The sequence below is a fragment of the Schistocerca nitens genome, chromosome 4, assembly GCF_023898315.1.
Source record: "Schistocerca nitens isolate TAMUIC-IGC-003100 chromosome 4, iqSchNite1.1, whole genome shotgun sequence".
Classification (NCBI taxonomy): domain Eukaryota; kingdom Metazoa; phylum Arthropoda; class Insecta; order Orthoptera; family Acrididae; genus Schistocerca; species Schistocerca nitens.
The window spans coordinates 967,500,913-967,525,514 of NC_064617.1; the positions used below are offsets into that span (position 1 = coordinate 967,500,913).

Here is a 24,602-nt window from a genome sequence, read left to right on the forward strand (position 1 = left end):
CAGTGTTTCCAGAATGAGATTTTCACTCTGCAGCGGAGTGTGCACTGATATGAAACTTCCTGGCAGATCAAAACTGTGTGTGGACCGAGACTCGAACTCGGGACCTTTGCCTTTCGCGGGCAAGTGCTCTATCAACTGAGCTACCCAAGCACGACTCACGACCGTCCTCACAGCTTTACTTCCGCCAGTACCTCGTCTCCTACCTTCCAAACTTCACAGAAGCTCTTCTGCAAACTTTACAGAACTAGCACTCCTGGAAGAAAGGATACTGCGGAGACATGGCTTAGCCACAGCCTAGGGGATGTTTCCAAAATGGGATTTTCACTCTGCAGTGGAGTGTGCGCTGATATGAAACTTCCTGGCAGATCAAAACTGTTGTGCTCTGCCAGGAAGTTTCACAGTCAGTGTTTCTTTACAATTCGTGCACTGACGTCATGCGAGGTACATATTAAGATTGGCTTCTTTAACACAACAGCATTACAGAAAAAAAAAAAGATGTAGGGATGAATGTCACAAGACAAATTTAAAATAACATTTACGTGTTTATTACATACATAGAAAGCACTGTGGTAGAACAGGCTGTTTGAAGTCCAGTGCACCATATGGTCTCGGTTCTTGTCACCCGAATACTATGCGAGCTTGTAGTAGGGCAGAGGGTGGCACGGGACTTCCAGTTCTGTGATTTGCTTTACAATACAGGAAAATCTCTCGAAAACTGCGGTGGGCATTGGAACTATTTTAAATTTATATCTGGGACAATTTTTCCACTGAATACAGTAAAAAACTAATAACGCGCGCGCGCGATAGAGTGAAGTGTGTGTGTGTGTGTGTGTGTGTGTGTGTGTGTGTGTGTGTGTGTGTGTACTCCCGAGCTGCTGTGCAATCTCAAGGAACCTGACAATCATTCTTATTAACGAAAAAATAAAAACAATACTGATTGATTACACGGACGCATCTGAAGCATTTTCCGGAAGAAAGGCTCATAGGACAAATGGTTATTTGATACTTCAATATATTTGAATAACGACCTGAATATAATATACAAGTATACAAATAAAATACCATTTTTTGTCCTGTGGTCCATACATTATGATGGACAATTTCTTGCCACAGTTCCTAGTTACTAAATGACTTTTTTTTCTCTTCTTCTTCCTGTCCTGCATGGATGTCGATTTTCCAAATAACGTCTGGTTGCTGTTGACTATCTTCATGCTTATTGCGTAACCACAAACTACTTTCATCATTCATGAACTTAAATAAATCCCTGACACCTTTTCTGTTTTTTCTACACTGGATTAAACGCCACTGTCAGTAGTCTCAGGTTTTTCAGTGCCGAAGTGGGACCTTTGTATGTTGGCGAGAGTAGTACTGAACCATCCCGTATTTCAGAGCAACCTACTTTCAAGCGCAAGCAATCGCTGTATTAAACTGAATGAAGTGCTGCAAGGAAACGCTGCCCTGGCCTCTAGCATTGAGATAAAAAAACGAAATGTTGGTGGAATATTCTGTTTAACCCGCTGATTAATTTTAAACAATTTCCCGTAAAAGGGCACACGGAGGTATGGGCCCTTCTTCCAGGAAATGCCTCAACTGTTAACGTCTCAAACCTTTCCGCATGCAACTCTAGAGTCAGTAACTTACTTCGACTGAGTTTTCAGCAGTGCACACTATAACTAGTTACGAAAGTGTTTGAAGCTTCTCAGTCGGAGGAGTAGTAACCGGGTTATGATTTAGTGACAAATACAGCTTGGTATATTATTTCTCGAAATTCAAAACGATGTCTTATGCCCTACAGTCAACAAACGAGAAGCAAATTTCTGGTGTACCTGAACGGCAGTTCTGGCGTTCTTCCTGGAAAGACCACTCTCCCCACGATAAGTGCTGATCGCTGTTCAATTTTCAGACAGAAATTATACCAGTAAATCCCTGATTCTTTAAAGAACCCAACACACACATACAAAAGATAGTCAGACGTCCGATTAGTTTACAAATGAGTAAAAGTTTGAAATTATGCTTTAAATTTGTTGGAAGTTGCAAGAACCCCTCGCTTCTAAACTGATACTGTTATTACTCAGCGTCGAGTACGTAGAGGGTGGTATATGTGACGTACAGTCTAACTGGTCAGCATTTCAACCCGGAATTTGGGAGTGTAAGTCGGACGTTCCTTGATCCGCCTCGGTGGGTCGTGTCGCCGGATTTCCTCCTACCTGTGCGCGGTGCAGGTCTCGTAAATGTCGTCCCGTGCGGATTCTTCATTGGCGCATTGGATCTCTCTGTCGGTGGAAGCTAATTATCTGAAATTGCTGTCGATCAACTTTGGGGTATCTATTTACTCGAAATTAACATTCAGAATGCCGTAATATCACTTTTATTCCCATTAGATCAATAATGAAGCACTCATGTCACAAACTACTCGTAACCGAGAGCATTGCTACCATGGAACAAGACAGGAAGAGCTCTTAACACCGACTGCCGACTTTGGCGCGCAGTCCGCATCTCTTACTAGTTTCGTCACAGTTCGTGGATTTCCGATCAAGTTCGTACTTACTAAGATATGCATTTGTTAATGAACGGGTGTGAATTTTAACGAGGCAAAATTATGATAAATAGTTTTAAACATCCAGAGGCTCCTCCTAGTATTCATGTTGTCAAAAATGACTAATTATTAAACATAAGTAAACGAAATCGGTGTCTTTGGCGCCAAAATGGCGGTACATCCCGTCATGTATATTTCCCAGGCTGACGCTTGTTACTACGGTCCAGCGCCGCGCCCCACCCCACTACGCGCGACATATGGTCGCTTCGTCACCTAGCCAGCCAGCGTGGGAAATGCTCTCCGACTCATGGCCGGCTACGGACTACAGCACTTCCTAACTATCGTGAATACATCAATAAGAGACAATAATTTATTAAAACTGGTAAAAATGTCTTCCTCACGTAAGAGGCACCTTACAAAGTGTTTAAGACCTCTCATTACGAAACACTGGATGAAAGTAATCTGAGTAAATTGCACTCCATTTTACACAACAGCTAGTTTTTCACCAATCTCATTGTTTATATCGTATTTTCTAAACTGTGTGTCGTACAATGGCATAATTTTTTCGGTAGATTCAGTGGCATATGGCGCTACTGTCAGCGAACTGTGTTGCAAATAGAGATAATATTGCAAATGGTTCAAACGGCTCTGAGCACTATGGGACTTAACATCTGAGGTCATCAGTCCCCTAGAACTTAGAACTACTTAAACCTAACTAACCTAAGGACAGCACACACATCCATACCCGAGACAGGACTCGAACCTGCAACCCTAGCAGCCGCGTGGTTCCTGATTGAAGCGCCTAGAACCGCTCGTCCACATCGGCCGGCCGATAGTATTGCCCGGTGAAGTTTTATTGCATTAACAGCGAAAATGTACGCGATAAACTTTTTTCATAATTCTGTGGGAAGTGTCAGCGATAAGAAGTTTCTCAAAGGTTTGAAAGTACGTGCAATCTCTGTTCCAAGTCGCCAACTACTCTCATTTTCAAATATTGGATGACTACGTTAAAGGTAATTTGCGTGCAGTCAGTTATCCTGCCTCAAGACAAACTTTTGTACGACTTACCTTACGGTGTTAAAGTTTTAAGATAATATTACTCTTGTTAATGAGTAGATGAAAGCATTTAAAAATTTTTATTGTTGTCAATTATTATGAGAAATATTAAAATAGAATTTTTGTTTCCCTGCACGGCGACGGATCCCAGATACGTTTTTAATAAGATACGGTCAGATAAGCAGATTTGAATCAGAGCCCACAGTATTAGGCGAGCCGGTGGGATATCCGCTAAGGTGGCGAGTCTTTTTTTGTTTTATTTTTTGTGTGTGAAATCTTATGGGACTTAACTGCCACGGTCATCAGTCCCGAAGCTTACACACTACTTAACCTAAACTATCCTAAGGACAAGCACACACACACACCCATGCCCGAGGGAGGACTCGAATCTCCGTCGGGACCAGCCGCTCGGTCCATAACTGCAGCGCCTAAGACCGCTCGGCTAATCCCGCGCGGCGGTGGCGAGTCTCTAATACACCACCAAATTCAATATATATATATATATATATATATATATATATATATATATATATATATATACAGGGTGTTTCAAAAATGACCGGTATATTTGAAACTGCAATAAAAACTAAACGAGCAGCGATAGAAATACACCGTTTGTTGCAATATGCTTGGGACAACAGTACATTTTCAGGCAGACAAACTTTCGAAATTACGGTAGTTACAATTTTCAACAGATGGCGCTGCGGTCTGGGAAACTCTATAGTACGATATTTTCCACATATCCACCATGCGTAGCAATAATATGGCGTAGTCTCTGAATGAAATTACCCGAAACCTTTGACAACGTGTCTGGCGGAATGGCTTCACATGCAGATGAGATGTACTGCTTCAGCTGTTCAATTGTTTCTGGATTCTGGCGGTACACCTGGTCTTTCAAGTGTCCCCACAGAAAGAAGTCACAGGGGTTCATGTCTGGCGAATAGGGAGGCCAATCCACGCCGCCTCCTGTATGTTTCGGATAGCCCAAAGCAATCACACGATCATCGAAATATTCATACAGGAAATTAAAGACGTCGGCCGTGCGATGTGGCCGGGCACCATCTTGCATAAACCACGAGGTGTTCGCTGTGTCGTCTAAGGCAGTTTGTACCGCCACAAATTCACGAAGAATGTCCAGATAGCGTGATGCAGTAATCGTTTCGGATCTGAAAAATGGGCCAATGATTCCTTTGGAAGATATGGCGGCCCAGACCAGTACTTTTTGAGGATGCAGGGACGATGGGACTGCAACATGGGGCTTTTCGGTTCCCCATATGCACCAGTTCTGTTTATTGACGAAGCCGTCCAGGTAAAAATAAGCTTCGTCAGTAAACCAAATGCTGCCCACATGCATATCGCCGTCATCAATCCTGTGCACTATATCGTTAGCGAATGTCTCTCGTGCAGCAATGGTAGCGGCGCTGAGGGGTTGCCGCGTTTGAATTTTGTATGGATAGAGGTGTAAACTCTGGCGAATGAGACGATACGTGGACGTTGGCGTCATTTGGACCGCAGCTGCAACACGGCGAACGGAAACCCGAGGCCGCTGTTGGATCACCTGCTGCACAAGCTGCGCGTTGCCCTCTGTGGTTGCCGTACGCGGTCGCCCTACCTTTCCAGCACGTTCATCCGTCACGTTCCCAGTCCGTTGAAATTATTCAAACACATCCTTTATTGCATCGCTTTTCGGTCCTTTGGTTACATTAAACCTCCGTTGAAAACTTCGTCTTGTTGCAACAACACTGTGTTCTAGGCGGTGGAATTCCAACACCAGAAAAATCCTCTGTTCTAAGGAATAAACCATGTTGTCCACAGCACACTTGCACGTTGTGAACAGCACACGCTTACAGCAGAAAGACGACGTACAGAATGGCGCACCCACAGACTGCGTTGTCTTCTATATCTTTCACATCACTTGCAGCGCCATCTGTTGTTGAAAATTGTAACTACTGTAATTTCGAAAGTTTGTCCGCCTGAAAATGTACTGTTGTCCCAAGCATATTGGAACAAACGGTGTATTTCTATCGCTGCTCGTTTAGTTTTTATTGCCGTTTCAAATATACCGGTCATTTTTGAAACACCCTATATATATGTGTGGGGGGGAGAGGGAGAGAGAGAGAGAGAGAGAGAGAGAGAGAGAGAGAGAGAGAGCGCGCTTTAATCCCAGCTGACACTGGGAGAAACACACACAGACACACACACACACACACACACACACACACACACACCGATTATAGCGGAGGAAAACAAAAGCCGAGCGTCCAGGTCACGGTCTAATTCTGTGCCCGCGAGCCTACAGAAACGGAACGAGGCATCGCTGGGGAACTCCTCCGCCCTCGACACAATGTAAGGCACCGGCTAACTCGCCTGCCGCCTGCCGCCTCCCTCTCTCCTTCGACGACCGGGGTTTTGGCAACACGGGCTGAAACGGGCAGTCGACCGGGGCCGAATTGATTTACGAGCGGAGCGCAGAGCGCGGCGAATTCCGTCGATTAATCAATTGCCGAGCACCGACAACATGTCAGGATCGACTTCATTATTTATGCGCCGAGCGGACGTGAAGCGGGGCACGCGCCCGCGAGTGGATGCCGGCGGCTTCCGTGGGAACGCGGGCGGCGGCTGTCCGCACGCAGAAACCACGCAAATGCGCGGCCGGACACCGGCCCGGGGCTTCGCGGCGTCCCGCGTGGACGAGGAGCTGGTGACGTCACAGCGTGGAATTTCACGTTCCACTACAATGCGAAGCGCGAAATGATGAACCTGGCACGGCAGATTTTTGCCTCAGGGTGAGGAAAGCGTCCAGTGGGGGATGCGGCATCGGTTTTACGGCACAAGGGGAACTTAGACTTAGGAGACGTCATATCGTACGGACTTTAACTCAGTCTTTTTTTTTTTAATTATTGAATAGGTGCGTGAATGTAAACTATTTCAAAGTATCAGCAGTCGAAAACGAATCGTTTTACGTTCGATTTGTTAAAACAAGGCCGGCCGAAGTGGCCGTGCGGTTAAAGGCGCTGCAGTCTGGAACCGCGAGACCGCTACGTTCGCAGGTTCGAATCCTGCCTCGGGCATGGATGTTTGTGATGTCCTTAGGTTAGTTAGGTTTAACTAGTTCTAAGTTCTAGGGGACTAATGACCTCAGCAGTTGAGTCCCATAGTGCTCAGAGCCATTTGAACCATTTGTTAAAACAAAATATCAGGAAACTACAAGTCGGTAGTTAAAGGCCTCTCGTATTTGATATTCTTAGTGTTATGACTTTGGTATTATGGATGCAAACCATTTCAATGGTACGGAACGATGATATAGCAAAAGCGCGCCCTTTTTGATACAACTTTTAGTTAAATATTAAATATTGAAATTCGTAGGTACAGCCGTTAGAAAGTACATGCCGCATAACTGAAGCGCTCCTGCCACGTCTATGCTTAGTGTAGTTGCTAGCATCGTGAACTATAATGAGAAAAAGAGCAGATTCACCTCCAGCTACTGCTAAAGTATCGTCACCTTTTGTTTTCCAAAACATTCTCGGACTTTCTTATATATTTAACAGAAGTATTATCTGCAAAAGTCTATGCTCCAATTCTCGTTGCTTAGGACAGCGACTGGAATGTTTCCCCAGTTGCCAGAAATCTTATTGTGACAGTCAATCTACGTCAGAAAGTAAAGACTAGTTACACATTGGAAACTTTGTGTAATATATACGAGGTGCGACAATAAAGTAATGAAACTTATTTTCTTCTCAATATTTGGCAACCCTGCTGGCTTGTGTAGGCACAATATTTTTGACCTCGGTCTATAACCTGCTTGTAGTCCAAGCGGCACATCGATGCAATTGCTCAGTCGTGAGTTGTGCTGTAATAAGTTAACACGTGTTTGTGTCTCTCGTCACGGAAATGGAACCGCATAATATTGCGCAACGGTATACCATTTCTTTTTGCGTTAAATTGGGTGAAAACGCGGCGACAACTTACCGTAAGTTTCAGAAGGCTTTTGGAGAGGAGGTTATGTCAACAGCTCAAGTTTTTTATTGGCATAAAATGTTTAGTGAAGGCAGAACTTATGTTGAAGATGAAGACCACAGTGGACGACCATCAACCTCACCCACGGGTGTCAACTTGGCCAGGGTGCCTGAACTCGTACGATCTGATCCAAGATTGTCCGTGAAAATGACTGCAGAAGAAATGAACATCAATCGAGAAACGGTTCGTCTAATAATAACTGAAGATCTTGGTATGAGAAAGATTTGTCCAAAAATGATCCCCAAAAGTCTCACACCATAACAGCGAGAAACACGGGAAAATGTGGCAGCTGAGCAAACGGAAATCAATCGAGAATATTTGAGCCGTTTTATCACTGGTGATTAAAGTTGGTTTTTAAAGTTCGCAATGCTGTTCAAAGAGATCACCCAGACCAAAAAAAGCTCTCATGTCAAAGTCAAAAGTGAAATGCATGCTTGTGTGCTGCTTTGATTCCAAGGGAATTGTTCATAAAGATTGGGTGCCTCCTGGACAAACAACCAATGTTACAACAAAGAAATTTTAGAAATATTTCGTAAAAGAGTTCTTCGTGTCCATGCCAACATTGCTGATAACACAGCTCTACAAAATAAAATTTTTTTTTTCGTTGCCAGGGAAGTTTGAACGAAAATAGGATATTGTTATGATACTCATTCCGAGTATATTTATACTTTTTCCAAATTGGCTCTGGTTTTTGAGATATAGGTTATTTGTGGAAATGAGAGTTTCATGTGGATAATATCGACTGCAGGGTCCATATATTGTGTAATGTATTTGCTACCTGTTTTTTAATTAGTGATATTGTACTATCTTTATTAAACAATTGTGCTCAAGGAGTGCATCTGTGTGGTTGAGGATTACATCATGCAAACATCACACTGTCAGCATGTGTTCAGTCCTGTTGTGCGGTGCGTGTGTTGAAGATATTGAGGGTTGTGCAGATTTGAATTCGGCGGTACTCGACATTCATTTGTTGGCCGAGGTAATCCCCGCAACAGCCGATAGGTAGCGTTCAGTGTAAACAAGAAAAATGGCGATGGTCGAAAGTCACACACATGTGCAGTGCAGCTTCAAGGAGATAGAACCTTTTCATCGTGACGTAGCAAATAAGAGGTGAGTATTCATTTCACACAAAACAATTAATGATGTTTGTTGGATGTGATTGACATGCAAATACAAGAAAGTTCTGCATAATATGTAGTATTTGTGCAATTTTGTTTTAGGAAAACATGAGTTCTTCACGCCGTCTTTGCGTGAACCATCCAGATGAGTTCTGCTACGTTTGTGGTGAATACGTTCTTCAAAAGAACAGGAAGAATATCACTCCTTTTGTGAAGGAAGCGTATCTGGCATATTTCGGAATTAAACTTGGAGATCAAGACAAGGCGTGGGCACCCCATAAAGTTTGTAAATGCTGTGTGGAGTGCTTACGGCAGTGGACAAAACGAAAAAGGAAAAGCTTAAACTTCGGAGTGCCTATGGTATGGCGAGAGCAGAAGAACCATACAGATGATTGCTATTTTTGCATTGTTAATGTGAAAGGTTTTAATAGGTTCAAAAAAACGAAAGTGGGAATATCCCGATTTGGAGTCAGCAAGAAGACCGGTGGTGCACAGCAACGATGTTCCTGTACCAACCTTCACAACATTACCCACGCTAACATCATCAGATGACGATGTGCACGGCGAGGAATGTACAAGTAGTGGTTCGGAATACGAAGGACGTGAGACACAACCCCAGCAGTTCGACCAGAAGGAGCTCAGTGACTTGATACGAGAACTCAATCTTTCAAAGCAAGCATCAGAACTCTTAGCATCCAGGCTTAAGGAAAAGAACTGTCTTCATCCAAGTGTTAAAATAACAGCTTACCGGACGAGAGAAGAAAACCTTCTTCCATACTTCAACCAAGAAGAGGTTATAGTGTATTGCAGCAATATACCTGGACTTTTACTTGAATTGGGGCTGCCGGAATATAGACCAGAGGACTGGCGTCTCTTCATAGACAGTTCCACTAGAAGTTTAAAATGTGTTCTCCTACACAATGGCAATCGTTACGCATCTATTCCAATTGCCCACTCAACAAAACTTTGTGAAGCATATGCTAACATCAAGATGGTTCTGCAGAAAATTCAGTATATGCAGCACCAGTGGTTGATTTGATTTGAAAATGGTGAACTTCTTGCTTGGACAACAAAGTGGATACACAAAGCACCCATGTTTTATCTGCATGTGGGATAGTAGGGCAAAGCACGAACATTGGAAGCAGAAAACATGGCCTCCAAGGGAACATATGGCTGTTGGTGAAGCAAACATCATTAATGAACCTCTGGTTAGTAGGGACAAGATTGTTCTTCCACCATTACATATTAAGTTAGGACTAATGAAGCAATTCACCAAAGCTTTAGACAGAAATGGTAATTGCTTCACATACATCTGCAATACGTTCCCTGGACTCAGTAGTGAAAAACTTAAGGCAGGAATATTTGATGGTCCTCAAATTCGCAGGCTCATCAACGATACCAATTTTACAAGTGTCATGACTGTCACTGAAGCATCGGCCTGGAACAGTTTTGTCGCTGTTGTAAAATGTTTTTTGGGCAATCATAAAGCTCCCAATTACGAGGAACTGGTCAAAAACATGCTCACTAACTTTCAAAACTTAGGAGCTAACATGAGCATAAAATTGCACTTCCTTCACAGCCACTTGGATCGATTTCCTCGTAATCTAGGTGATTTCAGTGAGGAACAAGGAGAGAGGTTCCATCAAGATATGAAGGGAATAGAGGAAAGATATAAAGGAAGATGGGACAGGCATATGATGGCAGATTATTGCTGGAATCTGCAACGTGACTGTTCTGAAGAGACCTATAAAAGGAAAGCGTGCAGGAAGCGGTTCGTCATGGACGGAAAATGATATACTTATAGAGGAACTTTTTCAATTATGTTTTATACGTGGACAAATGCCTATCAGGTTTTCATAGAAGCTATTTATAAAGATTATTTTCTTTTTTCATTGTAGTTTGTAGCGCTCGAGTTCAGTATTAGCAATTTTTTCTAATTTTTTGAATAAATCATGCATTATCTCAAAAACTAGAGCCAAACTGCATAAATGGTTGCTATATTCGTCCTCAGCACCACTAACCCATCCTAAAGCCACTCAAATATCCTTGGCAAGAAAATGAGTGTTGACCAGTGTAATTGGATTCTGCATCACGATAATGCGCCATCCCATACTACTCTGTCAGTACAGCCGTTTTTAATCTCAAAACAAATTTCAGTACTACCACCACAGCCACCTTATTCACCAGATATCGCTCCGTGCGACTTTTTTCTATTTCCAAGAGTCAAAACGGCGGTCAAGGGACACCATTTTCAAACACAAGATGTCCAAACAGCTGTGACGAGGGTCGTGGAGGATATTACAGATGATGAGTTCCAGAAATGTTACCATCAATGGCAGAAGCGCTGGAAAAAGTGTGTGCAATTAGAAGGGAACTACTTTGAAGGAGACAACACTAAACTTGACTAAAACGGTAAGCAACAATTTTTTTTTCACATCAGTCTCATTACTTTATTGTCGCACCTCGTATATATGTATTGATCTCTTTGTTCTCTGAACTGCATCATGTTTGTAAATTGCCAGAAAATATATTTTTCAATGATGTGAGAAACTTCGAAAAAAATCTTCCTCTTCCATCCAAAGAACATTACGAAACGAATCCCCATCTTGAAATCCATGTGATGAAGTACTTTACTTCAGAGTGTTGCTGGTCAGTGCCAACATCGAGATTATTGACATTATGAGTGTGCAAATCGACATCAGACACTATAATTTAACTACATTCATTTTAAAATCGAAAATCAGGCGTAGATTCAGCTGAGTTGACGAATAACTTCTACTGGTATGTATATTAGATTGTTGTAGGTGCCTGATAGAAGAGCAGTACATAATGTACGATTCCAGAACCTTCGCGATTTTCTCCGCTAACAGAGCCACTTCACACGCGTCCATTTTCAAAAGCAAATTCTGTGATTTGCGCACCATGCGCAGCCGATAACTGCGGCCGCACAGCATCGCGATAAGCTGCACGTTCTGTGAAATGTAGCAGGTAGTTTCAGAGTGTGCAGCAAGCCCGGCGGATAACACATCTGGAGTGCTTCGCTAAGTGAGGACCGCTTAACTTCTGACCGCTTCACTTAACTCAATGGCGTTTAAATCACAGCAGCAAGACTCACTGTTTGCTACAGAAGCTGCAGCCAATACAGTGACGGTTATGGAAAGTGTTAACACTCAACACCTTGACCGAACGCTACGACACTGATGCTCTAGTATTTCCATACCTGTGTTCATTAAAATTTCATCCTTATTCGAGCTTATATGCAGTGCACTAAGAATCCATTCGAACAAATCAAGAACTGTGAGACTACACGATGACTTTTGCTCGTGTCTGACGTTACTCAAAATCTTCCGCTGCACATCGCAACACAGTATGCCCACCAAACGTGTACAGTGTGTTAATTGTAAGACGACTGAGTTGTGAGGGGAGTGCGGGGAAAGGAGGAAGCAAGCATTGGCCATTGGCTGGCGAGGGGTGAGGAGCCGTTGGGTTGGGGGGGGGGGGGGAGACAAGGCACGCCTACCAGTTGCAGTGCTGGCACGACAAATTGCGCCTCATGCTTACACGAATGCAGACGAAAGGCTTGGAAGTAAAACTCGCTTTAAATGTTGTTAGTAAACGAAACTGAAATCGTCATGTACATTTATATATATATATATATATATATATATATATATATATATATATATATATATATATATAAACCGTTCATCCGATTGCAATGAAACTTTGGTGAGTTGTTCTCCGAACGCCCGAAAAGAATAATGGACAATGTTTCAACTGTTCGGTCACTGTAGCATGGGTAGCGCAATTGATGAGGTAAACGCTTGTCATTCAGCGGACCCGGGTTCGATTCCCACTGCTCGCAATTTCTTTTTTTTTTAATCATTTTATTTCATTCCCCTTGCCAGGTGATACGCCAGGATGATTCTTGGTAAACTGTTTGAATCTTCCAATGCTACGCATGCTTTGTGCTATGTACGTAGCAGCTCTCACTGAAGATTTGTAAATGGGGTGAAGTAATTTTTTCTGCTTCCTTTCCCTTTCGCAGCATTCCATCACACGCAATATAATTTTGCGAGCATCGCTACGTAATACTGGTTTCCTTCTAACCGTAGGCCCACCGGTAGGGGTTGTTGGTGACTCACGAGATGGGCCAGCAACTGCCTCTTCACTCATTTTGATAATGTTTAGCACAACTGCACAATAAAAACACGCTGAACAGTACAGCGCAAAACAATAACGAAGCAGACGACAATGGCTACCTTGTACAACAGCTACGTAATGTTGGCAGCAGTCAAAACTGCGTGCCTACCGAAGCCTCCCGACGTTTACCGACTTCTGCAGATTCAGGACTAGGGAGAGGTCTGCCATCTAAAAGTTTACACGCTGTACGTGCAGTTTACCCCTTTCGGACTTCGACAAAGGTAGAATTGTGGCTTGAGGAATGCGGGAGCATCACACCGAATGATCGCGCAGATAGTTCGCTTTTAAGACTGCATAACGTCTGGCGACGAGATGGTCTCAGGGCAATAGTTTATCCACAAGGACTACGCCACGACAGGATCGTACTACTGTTCGATTCTCACTAGTGCACGGATGACGTAACTGAAATCCAGTTACAGGTTTCAGGCAGATTACGCACCGTCGGGAACGGATAACTGGAAACTTGGTTGAGATATCGAGTTGCATGCGTCGTGTACCGCTCACGCCGTACCACAAACAATAGAGGCTTGTATGGTGTACAACCAGCGTCAACTGGGACATTTAGTAGCACTCTGTGGTGGTCAGCGACGAGTCCCTATTCTCTCTTTGACGGTCAAATGGACGCCAACGTGTCCGTAGACGACCTTGTGAAAGGTCAAACGAAGCTGCTGTTCTCCAGAAACATACTTGTCCAACTTCTGGACTCATGGTATGGGGATCTTTTGGATACGATAACAGGACTATTTGGTAACTCCTGAAGGGAGGCTGAATGCACGACAGCCCTTTTGCCATCCTCTTCATAAAGAGGGTACCAAATGCTGTACTTCAGGAGGAAAATGCAAGACTGCACACTGCAGTTACCACCAGAAACTCTGAGAAATACGAGGGCAGTTCAATAAGTAATGCAACACATTTTTTTTCTCGGCCAATTTTGGTTGAAAAAACCGGAAATTTCTTGTGGAATATTTTCAAACATTCCCGCTTCGTCTCGTACAGTTTCATTGACTTCCGACAGGTGGCAGCGCTGTACGGAGCTGTTAAAATGGCGTCTGTAACGGATGTGCGTTGCAAACAACGGGCAGTGATCGAGTTTCTTTTGGCGGAAAACCAGGGCATCTCAGATATTCATAGGCGCTTGCAGAATGTCTACGGTGATCTGGCAGTGGACAAAAGCACGGTGAGTCGTTGGGCAAAGCGTGTGTCATCATCGCCGCAAGGTCAAGCAAGACTGTCTGATCTCCCGCGTGCGGGCCGGCCGTGCACAGCTGTGACTCGTGCAATGGCGGAGCGTGCGAACACACTCGTTCGAGATGATCGACGGATCACCATCAAACAACTCAGTGCTCGACATCTCTGTTGGTAGTGCTGTCACAATTGTTCACCAGTTGGGATATTTAAAGGTTTGTTCCCGTTGTCTAACCTAACACCATAAAGAGCAAAGGAGAACCATCTGTGCGGAATTGCTTGCTCGTCATGTGGCTGAGGGTGACAATTTCTTGTCAAAGACTGTTACAGGTGATGAAACATGGGTTCATCACTTCGAACCTGAAACAAAACGGCAATCAATGGAGTGGCGCCACACGCTGAAGGGGTTATTCTGTTCGATGTCCTTCCCCATGGTCAAACGATCAACTCTGAAGTGTATTGTGCTACTCTTCAGAAATTGAAGAAACGACTTCAGCGTGTTCGTAGGCACAAAAATCTGAACGAACTTCTCCTTCTTCATGACAACGCAAGACCTCACACAAGTCTTCGCACCAGAGAGGAGCTCACAAAACTTCAGTGGACTGTTCTTCCTCATGCACCCTACAGCCCCGATCTCGCACCGTCGGATTTCCATATGTTTGGCCCAATGAAGGACGCAATCCGTGGGAGGCACTACGCGGATGATGATGAAGTTATTGATGCAGTACGACGTTGGCTCCGACATCGACCAGTGGAATGGTACCATGCAGGCGTACAGGCCCTCATTTCAAGGTGGCGTAAGGCCATAGCATTGAATGGAGATCACGTTGAAAAATAGTGTTGTGTAGCTAAAAGATTGGGGAACAACCTGGTGTATTTCAATGCTGAATAAAACAACCCCTGTTTCAGAAAAAAAATGTGTTGCATTACTTATTGAACTGCCCTCGTATAGGAATTTTTCACTGGCCAGCCGGAACTCTGATTTGTAACCGACAGAGCACGTCTGAGATGCTTGGAAAGACGTATACTTTCACGCCAGCCTACATCGAGCTATCTTCACGAACCGACACAGGACATATTTCAGGCACTGGAATAAATTCCTCAAGATTACACTGTGGAGGCTATTTGCTTCCACGTCACAACAAATACAAAAGTGTATTGGTGCCTATGAGGGTCGCAGCTCATACTGATGTTAATTACGGATATCACTTCCAAATGGAATGAAAGTTTAATCACTTACTAACTGTTATGTAGTGAACACATGCACGGAGTTAGGTAAATACGGACTGGCGTTTCAAAGTGTCATACTCCATTTCCGTCAGTGTAGCTCAGACGACGTACTACCATAGGCAAAATGTGAGCAAGGGTGGGATGAAGGACACACACTTTAATTTCGTGGGTGGGAGTGACGTGAAGAAAACTAGAAATTTATTTATTAATCATCAAAGAGACTAACGCCACCACTTTATAATGGATAGGTATTAAATAAAAGTGAATATAGTTTGTATGGAATTGTTAGGTGTTTGGCTGTAAGGCGCATAACACACACTTACATGCGAATACTTTCTATTTTCAGATTTTAGTAGTTTCTGACACGGGCCGATAACAAGGGACAAAACATCGTCAAGTCTTGTCACACTGCTACTGGAAACTTTTAGAGTAGTTTTGACATTTCACGACAAGAGCTCTTGGAACGCTTGACATTAGTCAATACCCATTACATGCTGCGCCTTTCTTCAAAATGATTAGTGTGGCAGGAAAGGTTTGCGAACTTTTTTTCCATGTTGTACGGGAGGGGCGGGCGCATACAATACTCTGTCCGCGCTGAGTACGCCCATGGTCAATGCCAATTTAGTGCAGAAAACTTAGTAAAAAATATGTATTTCCAGTTCGTATAGTTATGCATATTTGAAGTCGGCACATAAGGTTCTGATAAAAATGATGTACAGGACGTAAAATTCCGTCTGAGGCCCGCGATCATTTTTATGTTAATAATTGGCAACCAATGCTGTACAACCGCAATAAAGTCATGAGATATTCAATTGACTCTTATTAGAACATGTTACGCGTTTCTGGATTACACCCATCTTCAGACATCACTAACTTCAACTCCTTCCTAACCAACCAGGCGTACAGCCTTGACAACTCAAACAAAGTGTCCAATAACATATGACTATAACTGCGACACAAGCAGTCTTGAAGCAGAGCTTGTGTCGAAGTTATTGTCATATGTTATTGGACGCTTTCTTTGAGTTGTCAAGGCTGTACGCCTGGTTGGTTAGGAAGGAGTTGAAGTTTGTGATGTCTGAAGATGGGTTGTATCCCGAAACGCGTAACATGTTCTAATAAGAGTCAATTGGACATCTCATGACTTTATTGCGATTGTACAGCATTGGTTGCCAATTATTAACATTTCTGATAAAAATCGGCACACCGTTGTTGACACACTTTTTGGCATTTCTATAAGTGAGAGTTAATCTGATACTTAATTACATCAGTGTAATTAGATGCAGCATCCACAAATGTGTCACCGAGCGGCTAGAACTGCCCCACCTGTTTACCCCGTCCTGTGGCAGGTTGCGTATCTAACGGCTTCAAGGGGCAGCAAGAATTTGACTTCCACTCAGTTGCTTCTTCCTCAGCGTTTGTCTCGCGTGCTGGCGGGGTCCGCTGTTTTGGCTCGTTGTCGCCACTTCTTGCGATCTTGTGCCTAAAGGCCTGAGATCTTGAGGTCTTCATGCAGGGTGTCCAGCCATCGCTTCCTTGCTCGTCCTGCTGGGGCCGTTTCCCATTTACATTTAGGCTGAAACTAGTCTTTGCCACTGTTGTCTCGTCTGCTCTAAGGACACGCCCGTACCAATGCAGGCGGCTTCATCTGAAAACGGGACATGAAGTCTCGAAATCTAGCACGGAATAAAGAAGTTATACACGTCCATGACGAACATTTTTAGCCTGATCAATGGTATTAAATTTATCTAACAATCTGTGTTCGTTTTCATTTATCCAAAATATTATTTGGAAGACAAGAAAAAGAAGTTAGTCCACACTTAACAGATAATTCCACTAACGACAATGACAGCTCTCTTCATTCGTGTAAAATGTCTTTGGATCATTTCTGTTCTTTAGTACAGGTGGCCCGAGTATGGTAAAAATGTGATCAAAATCTATTGTCAAAAATATGCACGTCAGCGTAATTTGTTCTAAGCGATGAAGAAGAAAGTACTCGGTGTCGGAACATGTGAGTAAGTGGAGTGAGGCAGCACTTTAGCCTACAGTATATTGTTTACATCAGGTCGACAACTGATGAAGTGAACGCGACAGAACACTAGTCCATGTATATCGCTTCACTTTTGCTGGGTGCCTAGGTGAGTGTTGCAAGATCGGTTTTAAGAGTTTAGCAACACCGCCCCCTCCCCAACCCGGATAATTTTCCGAACACGCTCACATATAGAAGCTGCCTGTTTTGATAAACGAAAATGTATTTCCGGCGATGTACTGTTGCCTATTAGTTCGTATTTTATGTGCAACAGCCTGATAGAAGCCATTCTCTAAGTTCATACATTATGTGAGCACTGACCTCACGTCGGTGACGAACAAGCAGTGTGTTCCGTAGAGTGCGTGAAGGGGGGGAATCTATGTTCCGTGAGTTATGGCTCCAGTCGATTGCATCGTGCGATAACGAAAATAAATCAACGCCAGCTGCTCTGCTCATTTCCGGCTGACGCAAAGAAACGTTTTCCGGATGCACTTTCATGAACACAGTCGAGGGTTCCCGTTCACAGTTTGCCTTCAGCGGTCGATGATGTCGTCCTTTTACGTAAGCTGTGTACCAACAGACACACTGGCAAACATCGAAGTATTTCAAACGCAAGATGAAAATGTTTCCGTCAAGCAATTAGCTTGGCATACAAAATAAATGTAAATTACAGAAAAAATACAACAGCAAAGCGTAAAGCCTTAACAGGATTAAATAAATACTCAGAGGGAGAGGTATTATGAAATACATACCAGGTATAGTTTTTTTGCACGCCCGTACAGAAGTGCTTTTACGTGTTACAGCGCATGAACCATTGGTGTGTCTTGATGCTCAGTAAAACGAAGAAAGATAAGTTAACACCCATCACATCATCTCTCCGAAACGAAGGTTATGCCAGATTTTACAACGGTACTTGTATACGAACTTCCAGGGGTTATAACAGTAAAAGTTCTGCTAATCCCAAGCGGGAAAGAAATTAAGACTGAAAAATTACGGTAATGGTATTTTCTACATACACACATCAAATAAAGTTTTGCATCACCTCTGTTCCGAGAGCTCCGGAACCCGCACAGAAAATGGGAATAGACATCAACAAACATCATTTCCGCCCTTTTTATTGCTCATGAAAACCACACATTGCATGTTGTACCACCATACAGCGAGACCTTCAGACGTGGTGGTCCACACTGCTGTACACACCGATACCTCTAATACCCAGCAGCACGTCCTCTTGAGTTAATGCATGCCTGTATTCGTCGTGGAATACTATCCACAAGTTCATCAAGACATTCTTGGTCTTGATTATCCCATTCCTAAATAAACGGCTTTTCGGCGTAGATCCCTCAAGAGTGGTTGGTGGGTCACGTCGTCCTTAAACAGCCCTTTTCAATCTATCCTAGGCATGTTCGATAGCGTTCATTTCTGGAGTAGATGCTGGCCACTCTAGTCGATCGATGTCGTTATCCTGAAGGAAGTCATTCACAAGACGTGCACAATGGGGACGCGAATTGTCGTCCACGAAGACGAATGCGTCGCCAATATGCGGCCGATATGATTGCAGTATCGGTCGGAGAATGGCATTCTCTTACCGTACAGCCGTTACGGCGCCTTCCATGACCACCAGCGGCGTATGTCGGCCCCCACATAATGCCACCCCTAAAACATCAGGGAACCTCCACATTGCTGCACTTGCTGGGCAGTGTGTAAGGCGTTCAGCATGACCAGGTTGCCTCAAAACACGTCTCCGACGATTCTCTGGTTGAACGAATATGCGACACTCATCGGTGACGAGAACGTGATGCCAATCCTGAGCGGTCCATTCGGCATGTTGTTGGGCCCATCTGCACCGCGCTGCATGGTGGTGTGGTTTCAAAGATGGACCTCGCCACGGACACTGGGCGTGAAGCTGCGCATCAAGCAGCCTATTGTGCACAGTTTGAGTCTTAACACGACGTCATGTGGCTGCACTAAAAGCATTATTCAACACGGTAGTGTTGCTGTTAGGGTTCCTCCGAGCCGTAGTTCTCCGAGCCATCCACTGCAGTAGTAGCCCATGGGTGGTCTGAGAGCCCCGTCATAGACAGTTCCTGTCTCTCTGTATCTCCTCCATGTGCGAACAACATCGCTTTGGTTCACTACGCCTGGAGACTTCCCTTGTTCAGTGCCTTTCCTAGAACAAAGTAACAATGCGGACGCGATCGTACCGCGGTATTGACCGTCTAGGCATGGTTTAACTACATACAACACGAGCCGTATACCTCGTTCCTGGTGGAATGACTGGATCGGCTGTCGGACCCCCTCCGTGTAATAGGCGCTGCTCATGCATGGCTGTTTACATCTTTGGGCGGGTTTCGTGACATCTCTGAACAGTCAAAGGGACTGTGTCTGTGATACAATATCCACAGGCAACGCCTATCTTCAGGAGTTCTGGGAACCGGGGTGATGCAAAACCTTTTTTTGATGTGTGTACATAAGTGATTTGGCGCACAGGGTAAGCAACAACCTGCGACTGTTTACTGTTGATGCTGTGGTGTGGTGTGTGGGAAGATGATGTCGTTGAGTGACAGGAGGAGGATAGAGGATGACTTAGGCAAAATTTCTAGTTGGTGTGATGAATGGCAGCTTGCTCTACACGTAGAAAAATTTAAGTTAATGCAGATGACTAAGAAAAACAAACTCAACGTTCGAATACTGCATTATCTGTGAGGTGCTTGACAAAGTCACATTGATTGAAGTCTGCTACAGCAGTGGTAACGTTGCAAAGCTATGTGAAATGGAACGAAGACGTAAGGATTGTGGAGGTGATGGCAAACTGTCGCCTTCGGATTATTGGGAGAATTTTAGGAAAGTGTGGTTCATCTTTAAAGGAGAGCGCATATAGGACCCGAAATACTGCTCGAGCGTTCGGGATCCGCACCAGGGCGGATAAGACACCGAAGCAGTTCAGAGGCTGGTTGCTACACTACAGGCCATTAACATTGCTACACCAAGAATAAATGCAGATGATAAACGGGTATTCATTCGACAAATATGTTATAGTAGAACTGACATGTGATTACATTTTCACGCAATTTGGGTGCATAGATCCTGAGAAATCAGTACCCACAACAACCACCTCTGGCCGTAATAACGGCTTTGATACGCCTGGGCATTGAGTCAAACAGAGTTTGGATAGCGTGTATAGGTACAGCTGCCCATGCAGCTTCAACACGATACCACAGTTCATCGAGAGTAGTGACTGGCGTATTGTGACGAGCCAGTTGCTCAACCACCATTGACCAGACATTTTCAATTGGTGAGAGATCTGGAGAATGTGCTGGCCAGGGCAGCAGTCGAACATTTTCTGTATCCAGAAAGGCCCGTAGAGGACCTGCAACATGCGGTCGTGCATTATCCTGCTGAAACGTACAGTTTCGCAGGGATCGAATTAGGGGTAGAGCCACGGGTCGTAACACACTGTTCAAGGTGCCGTCAATGCGAACAAGAGGTGACAGAGACGTGTAACCAATGGCACCCCATAAAATCACGCCGAGTGATACGCCAGTATGGCGACGATGAATACACGGTTCCAATGTGCGTTCACCGCGATGTCGCCAAACACGGATGCGACCATCACAATGATGCAAACAGAACCTGGATTCATCTAAAAAATTGACGTTTTGCCATTCGTACACCCAGGTTCGTTGTTGAGTACACTATCGCAGGCGCTCCTCTCTGTGATGCAGCGTCAAGGGTAACCGCAGCCACGGTCTCCGAGCTGATAGTCCGTGCTGCTGCGAACGTTGTCGAACTGTTCGTGCAGATGGTTGTCGTCTTGCAAACATCGCCATCTGTTGACTCATGGATCGAGACGTGGCCGCACGATCCGTTACAGCCATGCGGATAAGATGCCTGTCATCTCGACTGCTACTGATACGAGGCCGCTAGGATCCAGCACGGCGTTCCGTATTACCCCACTGAACCCATCGATTCCACATTCTGCTAACAGTCATTGGATCTCGACCAACGCGAGCAGCAATGTCGCGATACGATAAACCGCAATCGCGATAGGCTACAATCCGACCTTTATCAAAGTCGGAAACGTGATGGTACGAATTTCTCCTCCTTACACGAGGCATCACAACAACGTTTCACCAGGCAACACCGGTCAACTGCTGTTTGTGTATGAGAAATCGGTTGGAAACTTTCCTCATATCAGCACGTTGTAGGTGTCGCCACCGGCGCCAACCTTGTGTGAATGCTCTGAAAAGCTAATCATTTGCATATCACAGCCTCTTTCTTCCTGTCGGTTAAATTTCGCGTCTGTAGCACGTCATCTTCGTGGTGTAGCAATTTTAATGGCCAGTAGTGTAGATTTGTTACCGGCACTTTCGAACAACACGAAAGTACTGCAGAGATGCTTCGGGAACTCAAATGGGAATCACTGGATGAAAAGCGACGTTCTTTCCGACGAGAACTATTGATAAAATTTAAAGAACCGGCATCTGAGGCTGACTGCGGCACGATTCTCCTGCCGCCATCGTACATTTCGCGCAAGGACCACGAAGGTAAGAGACGAGACATTGGGGTTCATACGGAGGCAAAAAGGGAGTCATTTTTTCCCTAGCTCTGTTTGGAAGTGGAACGGGGAAGGAAATGACTAGTATTGGTTCACAGTACCCAGCGCCACGAACCATACGGTGGCTTGTAGAGTACGGATGTAGATGTAGCATGTGAAGAGCTCAGTCCGTTAGAATTTACAAATGATTTGCACTGGCTTCAATATTAACGCCACATTAACGTAGGGCGAATGTCCTGTAAACCAAAGCTGTTGCACACTGCCTGTAACTGAAGGAAGATTAGGGTTTAGTATCCCGTCGACCCCGAGGTATTTCGAAATGGCGCGTGAACACAGGTTAGGGAAGGATCCATTACCGTATGCGTTTTAGTGAGAACTACATCTGGATAGCCGGTCGGAGTTTTGTATCGCAGTCGTCACCAACTAAGAGCCTGCCTTCATTTCATTATCCCAGCCCTGCGTTTTCTAAAAGCTCAGATATTTCATCAGTTGCAAAAATTTGTCGTCGTGGACCCGGAACATCGCCGATAAGGTCATAGTTCACCACTTATACCTTCTCACATTACTACTATAAACGAATTTCGCGAAACATCGCAGAGCACTGTCGTAACTTTTAGTTCCCACAGCAACAGCCTTCGAACGAAAATGGCTGGGTGAGGCACAACAAGTAAGATGCTTTAGCAGTTAAGCGATAAACTTAATCGCTTCGACAAGTAATTCCCCCTTCAAACGCCAGCGACGTTTCCTTCTAAGGGGCAGCAGGCATTACTACGGAGATAAGAAGTCTGTCAAACGCCACCAGCACCAGGCAATCTGAGGCCTCGCTCTTTTTGTGCCTCGACATAACACTTCAGTTCCGGCGACCACCCACGGCGACTCTCTTACGTAATGGCTGAACGAACATTCAAGACTTACACATTTCTGTCCGTCTGCGGTAATCATGATTGCTTGATGCCACATTCACGTCCATCCTTCGAAAGACCCCATACGTTATGTGACAGTGAGTACATACAAGCGTCAACATCCAAAGTTACACGATTCGCTATCAGTCACTGAAATAAATTACAACAATTACAATAAATTACAAAAATGACTTCAAAAAGTAAGTTACATATTATAATGGCAGGCTAAGTAACTTCTATCGACTGCTGCCCTATAGTTCAAAGTGACACACACACACACACACACACACACACACACACACACACACACACACACACACACGACACTATTTTTCAACATAGTCACCAAGTTCAGTACACTTTCTTCCTGTTTTCGTGCTTGCCCTGTGTTCAATTTTTGACAGGCTATCCAATGATCCGATGGGCCATCTTACCACTCAATCTGAGGGGGGCAGGTGGAGGTGGTACGACGGGAAGCTTCCGTTGTAAGGAGAGCCAATGTAACATGAGCCCCACAGTACCTAAGGTAATATAATTACAAGTTCACGAAGTGCATCACCGAATCAGGCCAATCCTTAATGCAAGAGAGTGTTCTGTTTACAAACTAACGAATTTCGTCAACCACCTCCTTAGAGACAATTTGGTGTTTATTAACAACAGCTCAGCAAGTAACAGTGTAGCCCTAATTAATGAAATCAGAGATAAGCCGATCACTGGATTTTCACTACTAAGTCTCCCTGGACATTAAAAACTTGTGAGCTAGCTATGGTTCCTGGTCCGCTAGCTATGGTCCGTTCCTCGTGGTCTCGCGGTGGCGTTCTTCCTTCCCGAGCACGGGATCCCGGGTTCGATTCCCGGCGAAGTCACGAGATTTTTTTTCACCTGCACCGAGATGACCAGGTGTTGTGTCGTCTTCATCACCATTACGGTCGGAGGAAGGCAACGGCAAACCACCTCCGCTAGGACCTTGCATAGTACGGCGGTGCAGGTCTCCCGCAGTGTTCCCCTACGCTCTGTCAAGAAGCATGAGACGACGACGACCACACCGCAACAACAGCAACAACAACAACCACATGAGATGATCGAAATTATTAAAGTAACTTATCCAAGTACATGAAGGTCTCGAGATAGGAAACAATTTAGTTTATAGAACTACTGCTGCTCGAGCTTTTCGCCCACAAAGATCGATTTTTTTTATCAATCTTGAGGAGAATGTTTTAAAATCTGTCTATCCTCTACAAGAAAAAGGCAATGGTAAACGCTATGTCGACAACACGTTGCTTGTGAACGGAACTGATAAAATAGTTGGTAAATTTAATGGGTTCCCAGAGAAAAGTGACTTTAGTATAGAAAGTAATAATTGTATTCAGTTTCCGCACAGTGAGGTAATGAGGTAAATCAAGCTGTATGCCTTCAAGAACTTTACAAAGCCAACAGAAACAGATACAGGTATGATTGTTGGGCCATCTTTCCACCCGCGGATTTATAAAGGAGCGATGTTTAGAAGCTAGGTGAATAGAGCCATTAGTGTACCAAAGTTTGCAGCAGATAGATTAAATGAATTAAACGGCATCAAACAAACTACAATAAACAACGAGTAGGTAAGATGTAGAGATGGTGAATCGTGGTGCCCATAGGGGCACAGAGAAACAAAGGGGCTATAAAGATAGTTACTGTATCGTATTTTGGGAAAATTTTACAGAAATTGGCAAACTTTTTAGCCAATACAATGTCCGGTTAGCAAAAAACGTAATGGCACATAATTTCGGGC

General features: G+C 44.3%; 1 pseudogene; it reads right to left on the reverse strand.

Annotated features, from left to right (window-relative positions):
* Nucleotides 1-6,088: 6,088 nt before the first annotated feature.
* LOC126252730 (uncharacterized) overlaps nt 6,089-24,602 on the reverse strand; it is a 195,485-nt pseudogene continuing 176,971 nt past the window's right edge.